Source organism: Notamacropus eugenii, chromosome 1 (genome assembly GCF_028372415.1).
Source record: "Notamacropus eugenii isolate mMacEug1 chromosome 1, mMacEug1.pri_v2, whole genome shotgun sequence".
Classification (NCBI taxonomy): Eukaryota; Metazoa; Chordata; class Mammalia; order Diprotodontia; family Macropodidae; genus Notamacropus; species Notamacropus eugenii.
The window spans coordinates 530359458-530365457 of NC_092872.1; positions in this window are offsets into that span (position 1 = coordinate 530359458).

Below are 6000 nucleotides of genomic sequence, written 5' to 3' on the forward strand. Positions count from 1 at the left end.
TGAGTTTCCTTCAAAGCCCTTATAGGAGAGCCTTTCACAATAGCTCCTCATGCCTCCCTAAATGATTTCTTTCATTTATTTTGTTGTTGTTCAGTCTTTTTTTCAGTTAAATCCTACTTTCCCTGACCCTATTTGGGGTTTTTTTTCACAAAGATATTAGAGTGGTTTGCCATATCCTTCTCCAGCTCATTTTATAGATGAGGAAAGAGGCAAACAGAGTTGTGACTTGCCCAGGGTCACACAACTAGTAAGTGTCTGAGACCAGAATTGAATCCAGGAAAATAAGTTTTCCCAAATCCAGGCCAGGTACTCTATGCACTGCACCATCTAAATGCCCATGCATTTATTTGATATATGCTTACATGAGTATATAGGCTGCTAGGCGACACAGTGGATGGAGCACCTAGCTTGGAATAAGGAAGATCTGAGTTCAAACATGGCCACAGACATTTACTAACTAGGTGGGCTGGGCAAGTCATTTAGCCCTGTTTGCATCAGTTTTCTCATCTATAAAATGAGCAGGAGAAGGAAATAGCAAACCACTCCTTTATCTCTGCAAAGAAAACTCCAAATGGGGTTCCAAAGGGTCTGACACAATTGAAATGACTGAACAACAATAGTTGAGAGTAGAATGTGAGCACCTTGAGGACAGAAATCATAAGATTATGGATAGATCTAACGAGTTCTTGTTCAGTCATTTTCCGGTCATGCTTGACTCTTTGTGACCCCATTTGGGCTTTTCTTGGTAAGGATACTGGAGTGGTTTGACATTTCCTTCCTTCATTTTACAGATGAGGAAACTGAGGTAAACAGTGTTAAGTGACTTGCCCAGGGTCACACAGTTAGTAAGTGTCTGAGGCCAGATTTGAACTCAGGAAGATGAGTCTTTCTGACTCCAAGGCCAGTGCTCTATTGACTGCGTCACCTTGCTGCCCAAGATCTACCTGGAGGAGACCTCAAAAACCTCCAAAAAAGTTGGAGTCCAAGTCCTTCATTTTATAGATGAGGAAACTAATGCCCAGAAAGATTAAGAGACTTACCCAAAGTTACAAAGAGAATGGCATAGGTGGGATTTTGAACTCAGGTTCTCTAGCTACAGAGACATGGTCCTTGGGTTGTGCCATGCTGGGAACACAGAATGGGAGTAGAGAAAGAATGATGAATTTAGAGTCAGACTACCTGTGTTGAAACTCTTACACTTCCAGGTATTACAGGCTTGTGTGACCTTGGGTGAATCACTTTACCAGTGTGAGGTGAAGGCCCCAGTTTCCTTGCCTATACAATAAAGAGGTTATATTGGATGACCTTTGCCATTCCTTCCAGCCCTGTTTCATGATTGTCTTTTATTCCCATTGTCTAATACAGTATCTGACACATAGTAGGCACTTAATAAATAATGATTGATTGATTACCTCAATGGTGACAACTGCCCAAATTTAAAATCTATAGTCTACTCTCTCCTAAAGTCATGTGTCTCTCCAATGGCCGTTATGATATTTCCACTCCACCATGTCTCTGTTCCCTAAAGTCCATATGTTTTCCACATACATTCCTACGTCCAAGATTGAACTCTTCATCTTTTCCCCACACTTCCCTCCCCCTCCTTACCTTCCTCCAACACCCTAATGGGGTTGTGAGAATCAAATAAATTAACTTATAGGGATAAATAAATTAACTTATTGGGTGATGTGCTATAAAAAGCCCTCAATGTGGAGGCAGGAAGACCTCAGTTCAAATGTGACCTCAGACACTTACTATCTGGGTGAACCTGGCCAAATTCCTTAATCTCTCTCTGCCTCCATTTCCTCATCTGTAAGATGAAGGTGATAATAGGACCTACTTCCCAGGGTTCTTGTTAAGATAACGAGGAGATGATTTTTGTAAAGAGCATTGCAAACCTGAAAATACAACCTAAATGATAGCTATTATTATTACCTGTGAAATTCCCCTACTCAGTTATCTATTTTTAAAGAATGTTTTATTTTTTCAATTACATATAAAAAATTTAACATTCTTGTTTATAATCTTTGAGTTCAAGATATCTCTTTCCCCTCCCCAAGAAGGTAAGCACATAGATACAGATTATACATACGCAGTCATGCAAAACCTATTTTCATATTAGTCATGTTGCAAAAAAGAACACAGACCAAAAAGAAGGAAGAAGAAGAAGAAGAAGAGGAGAAGAAGATGGAGGAAGAGGAGGAGAAGAGGAGGAGGAGGAGGAAGAGAAGAAGAAAGTTTAAAAAGTATGCTTCCATCTGCATTCAGACTCCATCAGTTCTTTCTCTGGAAATGAATAGCATTTTTCATGATAAGTCCCTTGGGATTGTCCTGGATCATTGTATTGCTAAGAATAGCTAAGTCATTCACAGCTGATCATCAGGCAATATTACTGTTTCTAGGTACAATGGCCTCCTGGTTCTGCTCAGTTCACTTTGCATCAGTTCATATAATTCTTTCCAGGTTTATCTGAGAGCATCTGAGACACTTGTCATGTCTTATAGCACAACAGAACTCCATCACAATCACACACCAAAACTCTGCTCAGTCATCTTGCAGCTGTTCCAGCTCCATCAGTAGCACAAGCTTCTTTTCTTGCCAAAGTCAGAAAAATAACTCAGGGACATATCCTGGGAGCTGTACTGTTCCTGTAAGTGGAAAGGGATTATTTGACACAATTGTTGGTCTTCTCGTAAATGTCCCCACAATCCTGGCATCTGTTAAAGAACAGTTCAGCAGCATGCTGATATGTAGCAGAAGGCAATGTATTTGGAGTCAGAGAGCCTGAATTCAAATCTCAGTCTGATAGTTATGGTAGCTGTAGGCTCTGGAGTCAAAAGACTGGGGTTTGACTCCCTTCTCTAAGACTTACTACTGATGTGACCTTGTGCAAGTCACTTACCCACTGTGGACCTCAGTTTCTTCATCTGTAAAATGAGGAAGCTGTACCCAATGGCCTTTGAGGTCCTCCCCATTTCTACGTCTTTTGCAAGTCACTGGAAGCTCTGTGGGCCTCAATATCCTCATCTGTAAAATGAGAAAGGCAGCATGGAACAATGGAAAGAATACTGATTTTAGAGTTAGAAGGTCTGGTTTCAAATCCTGTCTCTGTCATCTACTGTCTATGTGACTTCTGACAAGGTGATTGAACTCTCTGAACCTCAGTCATCATATCGAAATGAAGGGATCAGGCTGAGTAATTTCTAAGGTCCCTGCCAATTTTAATCTTGTCATCCCATGTCCTATTCAGTCTTTCTCAACAGTGAACAAGGATGTGATGTCTGGAAAATTATATAGGTCCTTGCTGAGGCCCAGGTCCATGCAGTAAATAAGAGTTGTCTTGACTGCTTATGGAACCAGACATGAGTCCTCTGTGTTTTTTCGGTCACGTCAAATGATGCTTGTCTTATACTCAAGATTTTTTTTACCCTGACTGCTTTCATCAGAGGTGAGGACCCTTTTTATTTTCTTATGAAATCCAAGACAGGGAATAAATTTCATTGTTGTCAAGGGAAACCCCTTAGGGTTGAGCGGTTGTGAGAAACAAACCAATGAGATTTTCTTTTTAAAAAAAAAAACAGTATTTTATTTTTTTTCAGTTACATGGAAAGATAGTTTTCAACATTTGCTTTTATAAGATTTTGAGCTTGAATTTTTTTCTCCCTCCCCTTCCCATTCCTCAAGATGGCAAGCAATCTGATAGAGGCTATACATGTACAATCATATTAAACATATTTCCATATTAGTCATGCTATGAAAGAAGAATCAGAACAAAAGGGGAAAACCACATGAAAGAAAAAATAAATAAAAAAGAGAAAATAGTCTGCTTTGATCTGCATTCAGACTCCATAGCTCTTTCTCTGAAAGTGGACAGCATTTTCCATTATGAATCTTTCTGAATTGTCTTAGATCCTTGTATTGTTGGGAAAAACTAAGACTCTCAAAGTTAATCATCACACAATATTGCTGTTACTGTGTACAGTGTTCTCCTGATTTTCCTCACTTCACTCAGCATCAGTTCATGTAGGTTAAGCCATTGAGATTTTTAAAAGAAACTCTCTTCTGAAGCAGGTCCGCATGAGCCTAGATACTGTGCTTAAGACCACAAGTTACACAGAACAAAGTTTCTGTTATTGTACCAATGAGTCATCAGTATGCTGTGGCCAGCTCTCCCAGAGCCAGACCAGCCACATTGCCTCCTCAGGGTTCTCAGGGTATCCTTCAAGGGGGAGGGGAGGGAATTTATGGGTGTTTCTTCTCTAATTCCATTGGATTAAGTCCCCACTAATCATATTAACCTGTAGCACACTAGTTCCATGTAATGGATAACATCAATTTGCTTCTCCAAAGGATATTTGATTGGACTGTATAGCAATAACAAAGTGCCAGCATTTCTCCCCAACACCTTAAGGGCACACTCTACTCTGTAGCAGCTTGGTCTCTTGGGAGAGGAAGCTTAAACTTAGCTACATTGGTCCCACCCAGTTCACAGCTATGTGAGGAATGATTGACAGATGAGTTCTCCTCATCTCACCTGGGACGGGTCCTAAAAATCACTTCCCAAAGTCACTCCTTGCTCTTTGGAGCATCTACGATGAGCTACATATAAAACCTAGATGCTAGAATTTTGTTCTCCTTTAAAACTTATAAGATCAGTGTTTCCAATTCATTGACTTAAAGTGGCAGAGAACACAATGCAGAAGCAAGAGGACTGTGACCCATTTCTACAGCACCGCTTAATCTCACCAGGAAGAAGGACCTAGGCCTCTCACCAGTGTTTCTCAATGGAGCCATCGGTGGAGTTAAACCAAGTATGATTAGTCAAACCACAAGAAGGGGCAGGGCTCTGGTCACTAGTCCTATTGGAATGCCTCTGCAGTCAAAAAGCCTCCAGTTTATGGTGTAGTTCATTGACCAGTACTGGTTACAGAATATCTACAATGTTCCCATGTCTCTCTAAAGCACTTCCATTACATGGCATTATAACTCTTCTGAAATTAAGCTTCTAGATGCTTTCACATGGGGCGAATGCTGTCAGAGACACTCTGTACATGTACCAGTCCCCGTTACATACTTCATAAAGGCATTTTGTATGATCTTCAAATACACGACAGAAACCTTCATAGAGGAGAGCAACAAAATCCCATATATGAGAGGAGGGAGGGGAAATGTCCCTAAAGAAAATAAAGATGGGATGAACCACTAGACCAGATCAAGCACACACACACATTCACTATATATATAGTGAATATGCGTGTGTATATATACATGTACAAGCATGCACATACATATGTCATACAAATATACATGTGTATACATATATGTGCACATGCATATATGATTAGTGACTGGAGCCCTGGCCTTTTTTGCTGCTTATTCTTAGTTTGACTCCATTGATGACATTACTGAGAGGCAATACTATAGGATTCAAAAAAACTTTTGGACATTCTCCCTAATGAGTCCAACAGGTGGCCCAATAAAAGTGGTCCAGTCCTTTTGCCCCTGCATTATGTACTCTGCTATTTTATGTGAACAGATCGGAAATTCTGATCTTATACATTTCAAAAGGTCAGGAAAAAAGCATTTAAGTTTTACATCCAGCCTATCAATGATGGGTTAGATAGATAGGTAAATGGACAGATAGATACATACATACATAGAAAAACAGATGAACAGATAAATAAATGAATGTATACATACACCTATAATTAATGATGGGGGTAGATAGAAAAACAGATAAATAAATGAGTGAATATATACATATACATATAATCACATATGCATGTTCGTACTATGTGCACACATATATAAAGATACACATATTTATATGTGCATATAAAGATGTGTGTGCATGTATTAAAACAAGTTCTCAGTGGAAGTGGCATAATTTAAGGGCGTTAGGGAAATCAATGCCAAAGATAACTGAAAGAAAGTAACCTACTAAACTACTGGGGTGGGAGGAGATTGCTGGCATTATCACTGAAAAAACAAAGATGGATG